Source organism: Equus caballus, chromosome 4 (genome assembly GCF_041296265.1).
Source record: "Equus caballus isolate H_3958 breed thoroughbred chromosome 4, TB-T2T, whole genome shotgun sequence".
NCBI lineage: Eukaryota > Metazoa > Chordata > Mammalia > Perissodactyla > Equidae > Equus > Equus caballus.
The window spans coordinates 33149184-33169342 of record NC_091687.1 but is presented as its reverse complement, the minus strand read 5'-3'; the positions used below and the strand labels follow the sequence as shown (position 1 = coordinate 33169342).

Sequence of the window (20159 nt, the reverse complement as noted above, 5' to 3'; positions counted from 1 at the left end):
ACATAAGTCCATATGTATATGGACATAATTTGAGACGAAGAAGCCAAGAATATACAATGGAGAAAGGACAGTCTCTTCAATAAATGATGTTGAGGAAACTGGACAGCCACATGCAAAAGAATGAAACTACACTACTACCTCACACCATACACAAAAATTAACTCAAAATAGATTGAAGACTTGAATGTAAAACCTGAAACCATAAAATTTCTAGAAGAAAATCTTCCTCTCTATTAATGAAAACCTTTTGGTGTTGAGGTCCATATTTTCAAACTTTTTGAGGAGATTGTTGAGGTCTGCAAAAGTTTCTGCTAACCCCATCACTATGAATTTTCTTGGGGGTTCTTCTTTTTCTTCTCCTGCAGTTTCCTTTTCTTTTGCCTCTTCTTAGGCTATGCATTAGAATTAGTCATTTCTTCAGCAACCACCTTTAGGAGCTCCTCAATCTCATCCTCATCCACACCCAGGTTAAAGCTGCTTGCCATCTCAACCAGAACCTTGTTGATTTTTGAAACTTCCTTATGCTTGGCCAATCCCTTGAAGTTATGGACAAACTTCTTGAGTGTCTTCTTCCAGATGTCACTCATACACTCCTTGATGACATCACCCGAAGCCCAAGAAAGGTTCTTGACACAGTCATAGATGTTGTAATCCTTCCATAATTGCATCAGTGTCTTCCTCAGCTGCAGCAATAGCTTGGGCAAAGGTCCTTCTCACATAGTAGACCTTAAAAGCTGCTAAAACTCCTTGATCCATTGGTTGGATCAAAGAAGTGGTGTTGGGAGAGAGAAACATCACTTTGATATTGGGATGAAAATCACCAATAAAAGGAGGTTGTCTGGGAGCATTGTCAACAATAAACAAAATCTTGAAAGGTTGTTATTCTCCAAATAACACTTCTCCATTTCACTGGCATAGCAATTCAGGAGCAAGTCTTGGAAGAGGAGCTGGGAAATCCACGACTTCTACTGCTCTTATAATACACTGGCAGCGTGAGCTTATTGATATACTCGAAGGCCCTGGTGTCCTCACTGTGCCATATTACTAATAGTTTCAATTTGTAGCCTGAAACATTGCCCCCAAGCAAGACTGTTACCCTGTCCTTAAAAATCTTGAAACCTAGCATTGACTTGGCCTCCTTATGGGTGAGAGTCCTTTCAGGCATCCATTTCCAGAATAGGGAGGTTTCATCCATATTGAATATCTGCTCTGACAAGTAGCTTTTCCTCCAAAATCAGCTTATCTAGACTTTATGAAAATTCTTTAGCTGCCTTCATATCAGCACTTGCAGGCTCACAATTTACTTTCACATTATGTAATGAAAGATGGTTTTTTAAAAAAATTATTTTATTGAGGTCATATTGGTTTATAACATTGTGTAAGTTCAGATGTACATTATTGTATATCTGTTTCTGTGTAGACTGCATCGTGCTCACCACCGATAGTCTAGGTTTTATTCATTACCATACATATGTACTCCTCTATCCTTTTCACCCAACTTCCACCTTTTCCACTCTGGTAACCACTAAGCTGTTCTCCTTATCCATGTGTTTTTCTTCCATATATGAGTGAAATCATATGGCATTTGTCTCTGTCTGGCTTATTTCACTTAACATATTACCCTCAAGGTCCATCAATGTTGTTGCAAATGGGACAATTTTTGTCTTTCTTTATAGATGCATAGTATTCTGTTGTTTATATATACCAGATCTTCTTTATTCATTTATCAGTGGACGGGCACTTGGGTCACTTTCACATCTTGGCTGTTGTGAATAATGCTGTAGTGAACATGGGGGTGCATAAATCTCTTTGAATTGTTGATTTCAAGTTCTTTGGATAAATACTCAGTAGTGGTATAGCTGTCATATGGTATTTCTATTTTTTGAGAAATCTCCATACTGGTTTCCATAGTGGCTGCACCAGTTTGCATTCCCCCCAGCAGAGCATGAGGGTTCCCTTTTCTTCACATCCTATACGAGATTATCTTTTGTCTTGATAATTATAGCCATCCTGATGGTGTGAGGTGATATCTCATTGTAGTTTTGATTTTATTTCCCTAAAAATTAGTGATGTTCAACATCTTTTGATGTGCCTGTTGGCTACCTGTATATCTTCTCTGGAAAAATGTCTGTTCATATCCTCTGGCCATTTTTTGATCAAGTCATTTCTTTTGTTGTTGAGTTATATGAATTCTTTATATATTTTGGAAATTAACTCCTTGTCAGATATATGATTTGCAAATAATTTCTCAGTTGGTAGTTGTGTTTTTGTTTTGTTCATGGCTTCCTTTACCTTGCAGAAGCTCTTTAGTCTGATGAAGTCCCATTTATTTATTTTTTCTTTTCTTTCTTTTGTCTGAGTAGACATGGTATTTGAAAAGATGCTAAGACCGATGTCAAAGAGTGTACTGCCTATATTTTCTTTTTGGAGTTTTATGGTCTCGGGTTATACATTGAAGTCTTTAACCTATTTTGAGTTAATGTTTGTGTATGGTGTAAGATAATAGTCTACTTTCATTCTTTTGAATGTGGCTATCCTGTTTTCCCAGCACCATTTATTGAAGAGACTTTCCTTTCCCCATTGTATGTTTTTGGCTCCCTTGTCGAAAATTAACTGTAGATGTATGGTTTTATTTCTGGGCTTTCACTTCTGTTCCATTGATCTGTGTGTCTGTTTTTGTGCTAGTACCACGCTGTTTTGGTTTCTGTAGCTTTGTAGAATATTTTCAAGTCAGGTATTGTGATGCCTGCAGCTTTCTTCTTTTTTCCCAGGACTGCTTTGGCTATTCAGGGTCTTTTGTTTTCCCATATGAAATGTACGATTCTTTGTTTTATTTCTGTGAAGAATGTCTTTGGGATTCTGATTGGGATTGCATTGAATCTGTAGATTGCTTTAGGTAATATGGAATTTTAACTATGTTTATTCTTACAATCTGTGAGCATGGAATGTCTTTCCACTTCTTTATATCTTATTCGATTTCTTTCAATAATGTATTATAGTTTTCAGTGTATAGCTCTTTCACCTCCTTGGTTAAATTTATTCTTAGATATTTTATTCTCTTTGTTGCAATCATAAATAGCATTATATTCTTGACTTCTCTTTCTGCTAGTTCATTGTTAGTGTATAGAAATGCATCTGATTCTTGTAGGTTGATGTCATACCCTGCAACTTTGCTATAATTGTTGATTATGTCTAATAGTTTCCTGGCGGATTCTTTAGGGTTTTCTCTATATGGGAGTATGTTGTCCACAGACAATAAGACTTTCCTTCCCAATTTGGTTCCCTTTTATTTAATTCTCTTGCCTAATTTCTCTGGCGAAAACCTCCAGTACTATGTTGAATAGGTTTGGTGAGTGTGGGCACCCTTGTCTTGTTCCTCTTCTCAGAGGGATGGCTTTCAGTTTTTCACCATTAACTATGAGATTGGCTGAAGATTTTTCATATATGGACTTTATTATGTTAAGGTAGTTTCCTTCAATAGTTATTTTATTGAGAATTTTTATCATAAATTGATGTCGGGTCTTTTCAAATGCTTTTTCTAGATCTCTTGAATGATCAAGTGATTTTTATTCCTCACTTTGTTAATGTGGTGTATCACATTGACTGATTTGCAGATGTTGAACCCTCCCTGCATCTCTGGTATAAATGCCACTTGGTCATGGTGTATGATATTTTTAATGTATTGCTGCATTCAATTTGCCAATACTTTGTTGAGGATTTTTGCATCTATGTTCATCAGTAATGCTTGCCTGTAATTTTCCTTCTTTTTGTTGTCCTTGTCTGGTTTTGGTATCAGGGTGATCTTGGCATCATAGAATGAGTTAGGAAGTATTCTTTCTTCTTTAATTTTTTGGAATAGTTTGAGAAAGATAGGTATTAACTCTTCCTTAAATTTTTGGTAGAATTCTCCAGAGAAGCCATCTGGTCCTGGGCTTTTGTTTTTGGGGAGGTCTTTGATTGCTATCCATCTCTTTACTTGTGATTGGTCTACTCAGATTCTCTATTTCTTCTTGATTCAGTTTTGGGAAATTGTATGTGTCTAAGAATGTATCCATTTCTTCCAGCTTATCAAATTTGTTGACATATAGTTTCTCATAGTAGTCTTTTATAATCCTTTGTATTTCTGTGGTGTCATTGTAGTTTCTCCTCTTTTGTTTCTAATTTTATTTATTTGAGGCTTCTCTCTTTTTTTACTCAGTCTGGATAAGAGTTTGTCAATTTTGTTTATCTTCTCAAAGAACCAGCTCTTAGTTTCCTTGATCCACTCTACTGTTTTTTAAGTATCTATTTCCTTTATTTCTGATCTAATTTTTATTATTTTTCTCCTTCTGCTGACTTTGGGCTTTGTTTGTTCTTCTTTTTAGGTGTATATTAAGATTAGTTATTTGAGGTTTTTCATGTTTGTTGTGGTAGGCTTGTATTGCTATAAATTTTCCTCTTAGTACCACAGTTGCTGCATGCCATATGGGTCGGTATGTTGTGTTTTCATTTTCATTTGTGTCCAGGTTTTTTTGATTCCTACTTTGATTTCTTCATTGATCCAATGGTTGTTCAGTAACATGTTTAGTTGTTTAGGCTCTGCTATATTTGTGCTTTTCCCAGCTTTTTTCTTGTAGGTGATTTCTAGTTTCATAGCATCATGATCGGAAAAGACCCTTGGTATGATTTCAATCTCCTTAAATTTATTGAGGCTTACCTTGTTTCACAATATATGGTCTATCTTTGAGAATGTTCAACGTGCACTTGAGAAAAATGTGTTCTCTGCTGGTTTTGGATGGAATGTTCTATATATATCTATTAAATCCATGTGGTCTAGTGTTTCATTTAAGGCCACCATTTCCTTGTTGACGTTCTTTGTGTATGATCTATCCATTGATGTAAGTGGGGTGTTGAGGATCCCTACTATTATTGGGTTTCTGTTAATTCCTCCCTTAGGTCTGTTAATAGTTGCTTTAGATACTTTGGTGCTCCTGTGTTAGGTGCATAGATATTCATATGTATTATGTCCTCTTCATGGAATGTCCCTTTTATCATTATATACCTTCTTTGTCTCTTATTGTCTTTTTTATCATGAAGTCTGCTTTGTCTGATATAAGTAGAATAACACCTGCTTTCTTTTGCTTTCCATCTTCTTGTGGTATCATCTGCCCTTCCTTCACTCTGAGTCTGTGTTAGTATCTAGAGCTGAGATGTGTTTCCTGGAGGCAGCATATTGTTGGGTCTTGTTTATTAATCCATCCAGCCACTGTGTGCCTTTTGACTGGATAATTCAAGCCATTTACATTTAGAGTGATTATTGATATATGAAGCCTAATACTACTATTTTATCTCTTATTTTCCAGTTGTTCTGTATTTCCATTGTTTTTTTTTTTTTCCCCTTGTATCTTTGATTGCCGTATCAGTTTGGTGGTTTCCTCAGTTTTCTCTTTATTTATGATTTGTGGCTGTGTTCTGATTTTTCATTTAGTGGTTATCATGAGGTTTGTTTAAAAGATCTCAAGGATGAAATAGTCCATTTTCTGATAACCTCTTATTTCCATTAACCTAAGCAGGTTCCATCCCTTTCTTCTTTCTCTTCTGAGTTATTGTCATCACAAATTATTCTGTTTTGTGTTAGTATGGTAAATTGCGAGTAAATTGAAGTGTTTATAGTTATTTTTGATGCTTTCCTTCCCTTTATCTTTTATGTTATAATTAAGTGTTTCCTAACTGATAGAGAGTGGCAATTTTCTGATTTTGTCTGTCTTTTCATCTCCTTTCTCAAAGTTTTGTAAACTTTTGCATTTTGTTTCAGGTAGGAGAGCTTTCTTCATCATTTCTTGTAAGGCAGGTCTAGTGGTGATGAACTCCCTCAGCTTTTGTTTATCTGGGAAAGCTTTTATTTCTCTGTTGTATCTGAAAGATAGCCTCACTGGATAGTGTATTCTTGCCTGAAAGTTTTTGTCTTTAAGTATTTTGAAGATATTATTCTATTCCGTCCTAGACTGTAAGGTTTCTGCTGAGAAATCTGTTGAAAGCCTGATGTGGTTCCTTTCTAGGTTATTTTCTTCTGCCTTGCTTCCCTTTGTATTTTTTCTTTACCATTGACTTTTGCCAGTGTTACTATTATATGCCTTGGAGAAGGTCTTTTTGCATTGACGTAATTAGGAGTTCTATTGACTTCATGTACTTGTAAGTCCTGTTTGGGAAGTTCTCAGCTAATATTTCTTTGAAAAAACTCCCTGATCCTTTCTACCCCCACCCACTTCTCCCTCTGGAAGACCTATAATCCTTATCTTAATTTTCCTAATTGAATCAGATATTTCTCATGGAATTTCTTCATTTTTTGAAAATCTTAGTTCTCTCTCCTCCTCCACCTGAAACATTTCTATATTTCCATCCTCTAATTCACTAATTCTTTTCTGTATAACATCAGCTCCATTTTTTATGGTTTCTAGATTATTTTTATCTCATTAATTGTGTTTTCCATATCTAGAATTTCTGTTTGGTTTTGTTTTTTAGAGCTTCAATCTCTTTGGTAAGTATTCCTTCTGCTCATTAATTTTTATTCCTGGGCTCATTGACTGTCTTTCTGAGTTTTCTTGTAACTCATTGAGTTTCTTCATGATGACTATTTTGAATTCTCTGTCATTTATATTTTAAACTTCTGTGACTTCAGGATTGGTTTCTGGTGACTTGTCATTTTCCTTCTCCTCTCAAGTATTACTGTATTTCTTCATGCTGTTTGATGAATTGATATTTTGACTGTGCATTTGTGGTAGTATCAGGTTGCAGATTCCATCTGTCACAGATGGAAGGGGGAAAGGAGCTCTGTTTTCTGATCCTACCCCATCTGCTGGTGCTTGTGCTGGTAGGGCCACTCTGCATTTGCACAGGAAGCCACAGCCACTCAGCAGGTTGCACCCATGTGGGCAGGGCGTATGTGCTCTGTCAGCCTGCCAGTGGGTCACTCTCACATGATTGGGGCCACTGTGCTTGGCATGGGACTGGCTGAACTGCTGCAGAAGAAGGGGAACGTATGCAGGACCTGAGCTATTGCCACTCACAGGGGAACGTTCCCACAGGTGGGGCCACTACAGCATGATGGGTGCTCCTACAGGCCTGGCTACCACTCTGAAAGCATCCATGCACATTCTAGGCTGCCCCTGCCTCCACTTACAGTCTCACCAGGCTGGCCACTGTGTGAGGATCTGTGACCTGGCTCACAGCTGCCCTGGAGTGGGAGGAGCCTGCTCGCCTAGTTCCCCTGATGCCCAGGAATACAGTCAACCCCTGTTCAGATGTATGGCTGCATGCATCTCTCAGGCATCCTGTTGTGCTGTGCAGGGAATACCTTATTGGTTAATGAACATCCATTTAGTTGGAATTTAGAGGGAGGAGAGATAAAGGGAACAACTCACTCCACCATGATGCTAATGTCACTCCCCAAAAAGTGATTTTTGAATCATTTAAACCACCCAGAACTAGCATTAAATTCAACATTGTACTTGGGTCCAGCCTTTTCTTTCAACATTACAAACAAATTTTTTGCTTTGGCTGCCGTCATCGTGGTGCTGAGAGCAATACACTTCTGTGTCTAGTCTTTAATCCAGGTTATTAGAAGTTTGCCAATGTCTGATACAGGACCTTCTCAAATTTTTGTTAGTCTCATTGTCTTCAGTGAATCAGATCCTTTAACAGCTTCCATCACTTTGCTCTTGTTCTTCACGATCATAGCTATGGTTGAATGGGACATACCTGACTGGCAAGTAATAACCATCCCTGATTTTCCATCTTTGCAATCTTTAACCACTTTTAATTTCATTTCCAAATCAATCACTTGATGTAGCCTCTTGCTGGCAACATTAACAGTAAATTGTGTATTCCTAGTGGCCATGATGAACAGAACAACATGAGATTAAATCAAACACAAGAGAAAGTGATGCAATCAAGAGATGTGGTAAACACAAGATGTATGGGGCTGCTGCTGGCATAACACAGCATATTGTTCTACAGTAAACCTGTTTCTTTTATAAGTAGAAATAGTACACTCTAAAATAATGATAAAAAACATAGTATGGTAAATGCATAAACCAGTAACATAGTCATTTTTTATCATTATCAAGTATTATGTACTGTACATAAGTGTATATGCAATACTATTATACAATTAGCAGTGCAGTAGGTTTGTTTACACCAGCATCACCACAACACGTGAGTAATGTGTTGCACTGTGATGTTACAGTAGCTACAATGTCACTGAGGGATAGAAATGTTTCAGCTTATAGTCTTATGGGACCACTATTGTATATGCAATCCTTATTGACTGAAACGTTGTCATGCAGCACATGACTGTGTTCATTCCATTGTATAAAGTTCCAGTGTAGTGATCTCATCACTCTTAAAGTTCACAAATAGGGATTGGAATTCCATCTTTTTATGAGGTTTAGGGAAATTAAATTACTATTAAGTGATGGAATAAGGATTTAAGTCAGACTTTTTAAAACTTTGCACTTTTCACTGAACCACAAGCATATGGCATGGCATGAACATAGGGGTAGAAAAGGGAATGGAATGGAATGAGGACTAGATTATATCACTCTGCAGGGATAGTCCTATGCAGAGAGAAAAGTGATGATCAAATGAAAAATGGAGGTCAGTGCCTGAGTCACTGCAGTGCACTCAAAGCTTATCTTGCCTTTTTTTAATCCCTTCCAATTAATCTTTTCAAAACATAGTTATCATGCCAGGTGCTTACCAGAAAGCTTCCAACAATGTTTCTTTGTTCTACACAATCTTACCCCTCCCAAACTTTCTCCATGATTCCCAGTTCAAATCCTCTATTTGACAGAGACTGTTTTCGTCATCATTTCTGAAACACACAATATCCTTGCTTACCTTTGAATTCATGGAACCCACATTGATTTCTCCTTTTTCTGATCTCTTATTAAATTTATTGTCTGAATCATTCTTTCTGATCATAAAAATCTCATTTAATTTATTGTGAGTATTTTTTCATCCCAAGTAGTTTGTAAAATGTCTTGTGGTCAGACAGTAGATCTTGCATTGCTTCTGTATGAAATCTAAATCAGGGATAGCTTATAATACATATCTATTACTTGTTGAGCTGAACTAGAAATTGTGTAATAGCAGATGTTAGCTCAGGGCCACTCTTTCTCAAACAAAAAGAGGAAGATTGACAATAGCTGTTAGCTTACGGCCAATCTTCCTCACAATAGAAAGAAAAAATGATAGTCTGACATAAAAGTAATAAAATTTTAATAATTAAATTTTGATAAATTTTCAGATTTAAAAATATTATGTAACAAGTCTTGAAGGATACTGAAAATAATAATTTTTGCATTCTAGATTTTTAGCATTTGGATTAACTGACTCACAAATATTCTCCAATTCACTTGCATATTTTCTAGTATTGACCTAAGTAGAATTATAAAGTTATTAGAACTACTTTTTGGATGTCTTTCCTTTAATTTAAATTTCTCTCTGCCACTCTGTCCCCTACCGCCAAGCTTTGCCTAATTTTTCCCTTACCCAGATGTATCTTTTATCGAGAATAACTTTCCTTGGCTTCACCTCTCGTGGCAATTTTTGGTATTAAGGCCCTCAGCCAACCTGGAGACTTTTAAATGTCTCGTGCCTTTTTTAACACCCGAAGTATTTATATTCCCCAAGAAAACTCTTCAGTAATACAACTTGTCCTTTCAAAGGTGACTATACCAGGCTTCTGGTAACCACTAACTAATCCTAAACTAATCCAGAGCACAAAGAACATATTCTAGGTAATAACTTTTATCTTCCTTCTAGATCAGTAGCATTTTTACCAAAGTAAAATTTTTGGTAAGACAGTTCTAGACTTTGACCAAAGGGTATCTGAAGGAAAATATTTAAGATATAATAGAGGAAGAAGATGACCAGTGTTGGAAATATTTTGCATCATAGAATTCTAAAAATCATGCCTTATCTCATAAAAGAAGTTGCCCCTACGTACAGGCATAACTCATTTTATTGTGCTTCCCTTTATTACACTTTGCAGATCTTGAGCTTTTTTTTTAACAATTGAAAGTTTGTGGCAACACTACATTGAGCAAGTCTATAGATGCCATTTTTCCAACAGCATTTGCTCACTTTGTGTCTATGTGTCACATTTTGGTAATTCTCATGACATTTCAGACATTTTCATTATTATTACATTTGTTTTGATGATCTGTGATCAGTGATCTTTGATGTTATTATTGTAATTGCTTTGGGGTGCCACAAACGATGCCTATATAAAATGACAAACAATCAATAAATGTTGTGTGTTTTCTGACTGCCTCACCAACCAACCATTCCCCCATCTTTCTCCCTCTCCTAGGGCCTTCCTATCCCCAAAACAACAATATTGAAAATAGGCCAATTAATAACCCTGTAATTGCCTGTAAGTATTTGAGTGAAAGGAGAGTCCCACCTCTCTCAACTTAAATCAAAAGCTAGAAATGATTAAGTGTAGTGAGGAAGGCATGTTGAAAACTGAGATATGTCAAAAGCTAGGCCTTTTGTGCCAAAGAGTTAGCCAAGTTGTGAGTGCAAAGGAAAAGTTGAAGGAAATGAAAAGTGCTACTGCAGTGAACACATGAATGAAAAGAAATTGAAACAGTCTTTTTGCTGGTGTGGAGAAAGTTTTAGTGGTCTGGGTAGAAGATCAAACCAGACACAACATTCTCTTAATCCAAAGCCTAGTCCAGAGCAAAACCCTAACTCTTTTCAATTCTATGAAGGCTGAGAGAGATAAGGAAGCAGAAGAAGAAAAGTTTGAATCTAGCAGAGGTTGATTCATGAGGTTTAAGCAAAGAAGCTGTCTTTATAACATAAAAGAGCAAAGTGAAGCAGCAAGTGCTGACGTAGAAGCTGCAGCAAGTTCTCCAGGAGATCCAGCTAAGATAATTAATGGTGCCTTCAAGTTGAAACCAATGCTCACTTGATATTCTGAAACTTCTAGGGCCATTAAGAATTATGCTAAATCTACCCTGCATGTGCTCTATAAGTGGAGCAACAAAGCCTGGATGGCAGCACATCTGTTTACAACATGATTTACTGAATATTTTAAGCCCATTGTTGAGACCTACTGCTCAGAAAAAAAGATTTCTTTTTCACTACACGTTGACAATGCACCTGGTCACCCAAGAGCTCTGGTGCTGATGTACAATGAAATTAATACTATTTTCATGCCTTCCTACACAACATCCATTCTGCAGCAAAGGAGTAATTTCTAATTTCAAGTCTTATTATTTAAGAAATACATTTTGTAAGGCTATAGCTGCCATAGATTGTGATTCCTTTGATGGATCTGGACATTCTGGAAAGGATTCACTATTCTAGATGCCATGAAGAACATTTGTGATTCATGGGAGGAGGTCAAAATGCTAAAATTAACAGGAATTTGAAAGAATTTGATTGCAAATCTCATAGATGACTTTGAGCGGTTGAAGACTTCAGTGGAGGAAGTAACTGAAGTTGTGGTGGAAATAGCAAGATAACTAGAATTAGACGGGGAGTCTGAAGACATGATTAATTGCTGCAATCTCATGATAAAACTTTAATGGATGAGGGGCTGGCCTGGTGGCGCAGCGGTTAAGTGTGCATGTTCCACTTCTGGGCTGCCCGGGGTTTGCGGGTTCAGATCCCGGGTGTGGACGTGGCACCGGTTGGCTGGCTTTGGTAGGCGTCCCACATATAAAGTAGAGGAAAATGGGCACAGATGCTAGCTCAGGGCCAGTCTTCCTTAGCAAAAAGAGGAGGATTGGTAGATGTTAGCTCAGGGCTAATCTTCCTCAAAAAACAAAACAAACAAACAGCAACAACAACAACAACAAAAACTTTAATGGATGAGGATTTGCTTCCTATAGGATGAACAAAGACACTGGTTTCTTGAGAGGGAATCTACTCCTGGTGATGATGCTGTGAAGATTGTTGAAATAAAACAAAGGATTTAGAATACTACATAAACTTAGTCAATAAAGCAATAGAAGGATTGAAAGGATTGACTCCAATTTTGAAAGAAGTTCTACTGTGGGTAAAATACTGTCAAACAGCATAAGATGCTACAGAGAAATCGTTCATGAAAGGAAGAGTCAGTTGATGTGGCAAACTTCAGTGTCACCTTATTTTAAGAAATTGTCACAGCCACCTCAGCTACCTAATCAGTCAACAGCCATCAACATCAAGGCAAGACCTCCACCAGAAAAAGAGTATGACTCGCTGAAGGCTGAGATGATTGTTAGCATTTTTTAGCAATAAAATATTTTTTAATTAAGGTATGAATGCTCTTTTTTCAGACATAATGCTATTTCATGCTTAATAGACTACAGTATAGTGTAAACATGACTTCTATATGTGCTGGGAAACCAAAAAAATTCATGTGATTTGCTTTATTGTGATATTCATTTTATTTCAGTGATCTGGAACCAAACCCTCAATATCTCCGAGCTATATCTGTGTTTATTGAATCATTGATTATTCACACCTGATTGACAAGCCACTGTGTACTTTTTTCCAGATTTTCTCATAGAAATATTTCCTCTGATCTAATTCTATGCATCTGATTCTATTGATATTTTATCCTACACTATTAAAATAATATCATAAAGTGAATAGAATACTAATGCTTTGGAACTTACACTTTTTTTTCTGCCGAATGCATGATATTTTTTAGAACCGATGAACAAAAAACAACCAAAAGAATAACACTTTTCCAATCTTCTAGAGCTGGTGAATCAATAAAACATAAAACTTCCTGTCCCATCTTCACCTTACATATAATTGTGCTCACCTAAATCACACTGGGAAAAAAACACTTCTGTGTAGAAGAGACAGTAGACCCCATGCTTTAATGAGCTCCGTGTATTGCACATCCTTAGGTTAACAAGGCCCAACATTGAAATCATGGAGTAGAAAAATGGAAGGATATGAAACGTTTTTGAAGATATTTATATAAAGTATATTTACATTTGAGTTGAAGGAGTTTTTCCAGAAATGCCGAATTGTTACTGTGGATAGGCTCAAAGTTTATTACCTTAAACTTATTGATAAGCTGTTTGGAACTCAAATTATTTACTATTTGGGATTTAAAATCTTTAATCTTTAATAAGTGAAACACTTTAAAAAAAAGAATCAGATCTTGAACCACATAATTAAAAATGCCATGAATTTTTATTTCAGTTACATAATATCTTAAATATTTGAACAAATATATCAAGCAGAACTATTTGTACATCATTTTAAACAAAATATTTTGATATTGAATTGGAAATAACAGATCTCATTTGGAGTTTATTGGAACAATTTTATTGATAACAACTTTACAGCCATCACAACCATACTCACCATCAGTAAAACTAAAGGGGAGATTGTGTTTGGATGGGATGGTAATAAAATCGTGAAATGGGGCTTGGAAATCAGAGAGAAGCTGGTTTGGTGGTGGTTTACCTTTCTTAAGGGAAGAAAGCTTTTGATCATTTGTTCATAAATTAGATAACATTTGGTATAAAGTACTCTCTTAAGAATAGCCTTGTATGATGGGTTATGAAGAAACCCAGAAATAAATCAAAATAAAGTCTGCATGTTTCTCCAAATCTTATCCAAACTTTGGTATTTAAGTTAGACTGGAAACTCCCCAGGAAAATGTTTCTTGGGCTGTTTCCAATATGTCCCTATTTTAGCCAAGATAGAAAATATCACAATGAAAGTATTCATGGCATTTTATGTGAAATCATGAAAATGTAAATGTTTTGTTTGTTTTTCCAATGAAAATTCTTGAAATCTGAAAACACTAAAGTTTGGCTGAAGTCCATAAAAGAGAGTTCATATAGTCACAGATAAACTTTAATCTAATTTACCTAAATCCAATTAAAGAAAATCAAGATTAATTGCTCTCCTATACAATATTTCTACATGTAATTCTGCACTCTTCCAGCAGTATATTCTCTGTAATTTGAATATCAATGTATGCTGGTAATGTCTCTAGGATATCCAAACCCTCATACATACACACACTCACCCATAAACAGACGTTCTAAATAAGCAGACATTGTTAAAAAGGCCCTCTCCTCATAACGTAGCTATACACAAACAGTAGCTGGGAGCTATTCAGGCAGCTTCAATTTGCATTGGCCCCTTGGGTTACATTTAGATTACAATCTGTTTTTTCTCCAGTATTATTATCTTTACTTTTGTTTGTACCCACATTTTTCTTGGTTCTCTACTCCCATTCTTACCATACCTTATATTTCTCCCTCAACATCCGTTCAGACTTTTCTTCAATTTATTCTTGCTTTTTAAGCATATTCATTCTTATTCTCTTGTTTTGGATGGAAGGGTAGAGAAGACACTTTTGCTAATTTTTTAGCATGATCATTATAATTATCCAAAGTCAGAGGACTACAAACATGTATGTCAGTGTAATCTAGCACATAACATAAGACTGTGCTGTTATTCAAGACCAGAGTTTTATTTTGTTTATCTTTTGCAAAATGTTTAACTGTGTCTCATTATTTAAGTAAAATTTTCATGGAAGTGTACCTTACTTTATTTCCATATTTATTTTCTCTGCCTTCTTTGTCTCCAGAAATGAAGTGAGACAGTTTGTTTCTATGTTTTTTTTCATATACTGAGTAGTATGATTTTACTGCTGAGTAAAATAAGCTTCTGTTAGAAGAAATAAACCATTTATTCACAGGGAAATGGTAAAATATGAAAAGGAGAATAACAAATTATTACTCAAACAATGGATATTGGCTGATTTGGGGAAACATGGAAAAATGGACTGAAAATTAAGAGTTTATTATTTATTTATTGAAATTCTTTTTTTTTTTTTTTTAGGAACATTAGCCCTGAGCTAACATCTGCTGCCAATCCTCCTCTTCTTGCTGAGGAAGACTGGGCCTGAGCTAACATCTATGCCCATCTTCCTCCACTTTATATGTGGGACGCCTACCACAGCATGGCGTGCCAAGCAGTGCCATGTCCGCACCCGGGATCTGGACCAGCGAACCCTGGGCTGCCGAAGTAGAATGTGCACACTTAACCAATGCACCACCGGGTGGGTCCCTGGAAATTCTTAATTTTCCATCTTATTCTTCCATCTTCCAATTATTTGCTGTAAACCAATTAGGGATATTAAGAAACATATGCTCAAATGATTTTAATTTTAAGAAAATGTGCCAATAAACGATTTTAAACAATTCTTTGGCAATTCCTACCCTCATTGATTCTTAGCCCCCTTAGTAGAACTTTTATCAGTGGGCTGGACTATATTCCTATTAACTGTTTGGGCACACAAAGCTAGAATTATTATAACTACCCAAAGAAATAAAAAAGGAGTTTATTTCCAATTTTCCTGTAAAGAAATCAATGATAATCATTTTATTTTGAGTAGGATAAAATTATTCTGCACAGAGACTGTATGAGATGGTGAGGAGTGAGGATTCTAGAGTCAGATCTAATGGGATCCTGCTTCCAAATAATCACAAGCGTGTGGCCTTGAGTAGAATGGCTTCTCCAACTGTGTCCCTCATCTGGAAAAAGAAGATAAAACAGAAACGTGATAATAATAGTAATATTGACCTCACGATGTCATTGCAGGACTCACAAGAGACGATGCGTGTGGAGCTCTTTGCGTAGTTTCTGGCATCTAGCAACTGTTCAGTTATCATCATCATTATTAATAATAGAAGTTGTCCACTAACATAGGAAAGCAGCTCTCAATAACATAGAAAACTAGATCAAACAGTTCTGCTTTGTGAAAATTATAGTTATTCTGATTACTTGCAGATTTTTGATCGTCAAGGAGTGGTGATACAGAAAGCCCTAATGTTGCCATAGGTTAAGGTGCCTATCTCATAAAATGCCTAAACAGAAATATCTACAAGAGGACATTTTTCCTAACAATTGCCTTCAACCACATTTTTTCTAAAGAGCCCAAATGCAGAATGTCAATCTGCCTGACAGTGTAAATCTCCTTAAAGCAATTTAATACAGATTAAAAAGATAACCTTGGTTTATATAGCAGAATGAGAGATCTGTTTTAAATCCATCACGTTAAGACTATCAATAACCCCCCATGATTGAGTGGTTTTAATTAATTTCAGTTAGGGCATTGGAGGAAGGGTGCTTCATTTAATCCTTCCTTGATAAAGTGAATATTATGACTATCACTGTAACTTTGTAGCTTGAACGTCTTTCTTTTTTTGTTGAATTTATTGTTTTCCTTGCTATAGAGCAATACCATTTGGGGAACTCTGGTTCCTAGGAGCTTTAGTGCTACCCCGCCTCCAGCACTATAAAACAGGGGCCTGCTGTTTTAATCACGCCTCTCTCTCTCTCTCAATGTTGTTTGCGCCCTGGTACAACCCATCTGCCTTGAATCTAGTGCTCCGCTGGGGCTGCACACATCTGCCAGCCAGACTACCTTCATACACAATTACTCAATCCACCGTAAGGCTCTTTAATAAGAAACAAGTGTGACAACGGCAAGCCTCTTTTTTTTGTCTCTCTCTCCTCTCTCTCTTAAACCACAGAGTCAAATAGCTCTAATAGAGATGAAGCTTGATAGATCCGTCCAGGTGTAGGTGAAATGGTAGAGCCTCAGGGGTAATAGATGCTGTGCTCTCATGCTGAAGTTTAGCAGTTTGTCCTGACCGGCTCTCTAGCAGCAGTGTGATGGGCTGCTCCTTGTACAGTTACAAAGTCAACACGCCTCTTGCCGGTCACGTTTCTGCCTAATCCGGAGGGCAACCTGGGATCTAGGTAAGAACAGCAGAGCAATCGTTTTACTTCAACGTCTGGACAAAGGACAGCAAATGCAGTAAGTGGAAATTTTATTTTCTTCTTTTACTTGGGAATTAATTAAGGATGTTTACTCTCAGGGAATCCTCTGAAGACTGTGCAAAAGTGAACTAGCAAAAAGCCTGTGTTCATAACCCTGTGGATTTCCTCTGGTTTCATTTTGCACAGTGCCTTGGCACGGTCACTGAAGCTTAAATACTCCGCGAGTGACTTCCTCATTCAGAAGGTCTCGGAACTAAAATGTGGTGCTAATAATATTGCTTATTCAATCCTGCAGCCTGGCATATTTCTGGATGAAATGTCCTTTTATTACTGTCAAAAATGATGATGGCATGTATTTTGTCACAGTTCTGAGAATAGAAAAAAGCTTTAAGAAGCACATACTCTTCCTGAAAATGATTTTCAACTTTTCCACATAATTGTATTGTTACATCACTGTTCATACATTAACGTGAGGAATTTGCTTGTAATTTTTGCTTAACAAATCCATTCTACAACTCAATCTCTTGCCAAAGAAACGATCCTAAAAACTCTATAAACAGTATTAGGTTGTAGCAGCAGTGACTATGATAATGAATTTTTAAAACAAACACAACAAAACAAAAGGTCATTTGTCTAATAGCATAGGAAAAGATATTAAAACCAGATGTAGGAAATCTCAACTTTGACTTTTTGGTCTTTCATGCTTGGTTTAAAGCAGCCTTCACATTGCGTTTACTTTGCATTTACAACTTTAGATTCACCATTAAACTATGTTTGAACTTGAAGTTCAGATTTGATCTACGTATAACCCTTCTCCTTGAGTCCCCCACTCTGAGTTTTACTTGGCTATGGGGAATCTTTTTACTACCATACCGTATATCCTGAGTCGTGTTAACAAGCTAACCATAGCGGACTTTTTCAGATGGAATGTCAGCCAATGTGAAAGAATGTTTGCTGTTCAGACGTATGATGTTCCACGTAAGAAATAAACACATGGGACATATGCCCTGACAAAGATTCCAGTTATAATTTATAAATTCAATCCATCAAATATTGCACAAAGATGATCATATTAAAAAAGGATGCAATAAAAACTGTCAACACATTATATCAATTTGTAGTTAAGTTCTTTTGTGGGGGGTGGAGCATTTTTTATTTGAAAAATTAGTCTAGAAGGCATTGTCATCTCAAAAGACAATGCACATATTTCGGTAGATAGACAAGTGAAATTAGATAAAACACTGTTGCATTGTTTAGATAATTCCCCCCTGGCCAATGTTTTGTTTTTGTTTTCTAACTATTATAGATGAACATCATTGAAATTGATGGTTTAAAAGCCATGACAATAGAATCCTGATGACTCCCTTGTGTATATTCAGAAATGATTTAGCTTGGATAAAGTTGCTGCTATGAGAGGTTTAATTAATTACTGCTAGTTAAATGTATTTCTTTAAGAATTGCACTTGACATTACTGATGGTGGAGTAAACGCAGTTTAAAAGTCATTCTTCATGAAATACTTTAACCGACAATTGTTGGCATTGAATAGCGGTCAATGTCTACCCCCTACAGGGAGAGAATCTAATTTCACTATGCCTTCTCCAGTACATGAATACCACGGAGTACAGTTCACACATATGAATGCTGTAACCAAGTCAATGACTCCAACAACTGCCCCTTAATGAAAAGGTCAGCCCTGTGATTAATAAGAAGCCAGTTTGAAAGGCTGGACTTCACTTCAGCACTGCATTTAGATTTGTTTCTTTTTCATTTACTTCGTTTGCCTTTCAATGTGTAATAAGATGTACTGTACTTTTTAAACATATTGTGGTTGGTTTCATATTATAGCAATACATTAGTTAGTATATTTGGTTCAGTAAAAAAGTAATAATTAAGTGAAAAAATCAGTCAAGCCAATTATTTAGGGAAGAGCATGGTGAAAGAATTTTTACTCTTCATCCAAATAGGTGGAATATATAGCCTTTGCTTAAGTTTCAGTTAATTTAATAAACTTTAAGAGGTACTGTAGGGGTGAAGATGGAGTGACAGAGGAAGGGTTTGATATATTACTTAAGATTTATTATGCTTAAATGCTAGCTATATGCTAGCAAGTAAATATACACTGGTAACTCATGAAGATAATTTTTCAATAATGGTAAAATTCATTGAAGAATATAGCTAAGTGGAGATAAAGACAGTAATTATATACCTAGTGACATCCTCAAAGAAGCAATTTAGTCATCTAAAATTCATAATGGTGGTTTTGTGATAACATTCCAATTAAAACTTGTGCTGGAAAACATTATCGTTAAGTCCAATTTACAATTTAAAAAGATAAAACGTTTAGACTGGAATTACAGTTTGCTAATAAATATCATGTTAAAATTTCAGCAAATCACAAATTAGATGGTCCTTTAAAAAGTTTCCTTTATCTTTTCACTTATATAAATGTTTTGTGTCCCTCTGGCTTTATCTGTACGTGTTTTTAAAGAAGGTTGAAACTTGCGTAATTACATAATACAGTGTAAGTATATATACTCTATGTAGTATGCATGAAAATTTCCATATGCTTGGAGGAAAGTTTTTAGAAATCACAGGATAGATCAACTTATTTTAAGGGGTATTCTCTTTCAAATAACTTAGATATTTTTAACCCTAAATCAACACTTATAGGATTTCATAACTCCATTTTGACTTGAAAGAAAGGAACTATATTACATATCAAGATAGAAAGTATGGGAAAAAATACAGTCCAATTTCTATGGCCACTCAAGGAGGAGACCATATAGTCACTCTATAGTGGGCACAGTGCTTCCTAGACATCCTGCCACCTTCTTAATGCCTTCAGCTGTATCTTCCTGGTACTCTTCTATTCAGGGTTCCACTTTTGCTCTGAATTGAAAGCCAACTACTTCTAGATTGGGTGCCAACAAATAACATTAGTTGGACACCCACAAGGAACCAGACACTGCCCTGAGCATTTTGATCTCTGATTTATTTAGTCCATCTAGGCCACTGAAGTAGGTACTATTTCTATTCCCAATTATAAATGTAAAAACAAAGTGGTTGAGGGACTTGCCCAGTGTTACACAACTAATAAGTAGAGGAACTTGGGTTCAAATCAACTTTGTCTGAGGATAGATACCTTCTCCAATAACTAGACTACACTGCTTCCCTAACAGGTGACTTCATTTTCAGTGCAAAGTTGACTTTGTCTCTGACCACCTTATTAGGACTACCTGAATTCTAAAGAGGATTCATAAATGGAAATAGATAAAACATCCGGTCAAAGAAAGCATAAATAGTTAAATGCCAATGAGTACGACTCACTTCAAGTTACATCATCATTCAGCACTT

At 36.1% G+C, this 20159-nt stretch overlaps 1 protein-coding gene and 1 long non-coding RNA gene across 3 annotated transcripts in view; both read left to right on the top strand.

Moving 5' to 3' along the window:
• Positions 1-15218, top strand: part of LOC138923730 (uncharacterized) — a 138248-nt gene extending 123030 nt beyond the window's left edge. The window contains exon 2 of the long non-coding RNA XR_011437792.1: positions 14857-15218. This is a non-coding gene — a long non-coding RNA (uncharacterized lncRNA). The remainder of the gene's footprint in view (positions 1-14856) is intronic.
• Positions 15219-16482: 1264 nt separating this feature from the next.
• Positions 16483-20159, top strand: part of SEMA3A (semaphorin 3A) — a 451042-nt gene continuing 447365 nt past the window's right edge. Inside the window, exon 1 of one of the 2 annotated variants that reach the window (XM_070264479.1) lies at positions 16483-16840. The gene's annotated coding sequence lies outside the window, so the exon portion shown is untranslated. The remainder of the gene's footprint in view (positions 16841-20159) is intronic. The other variant, XM_001491234.5, reaches the window with a different exon arrangement.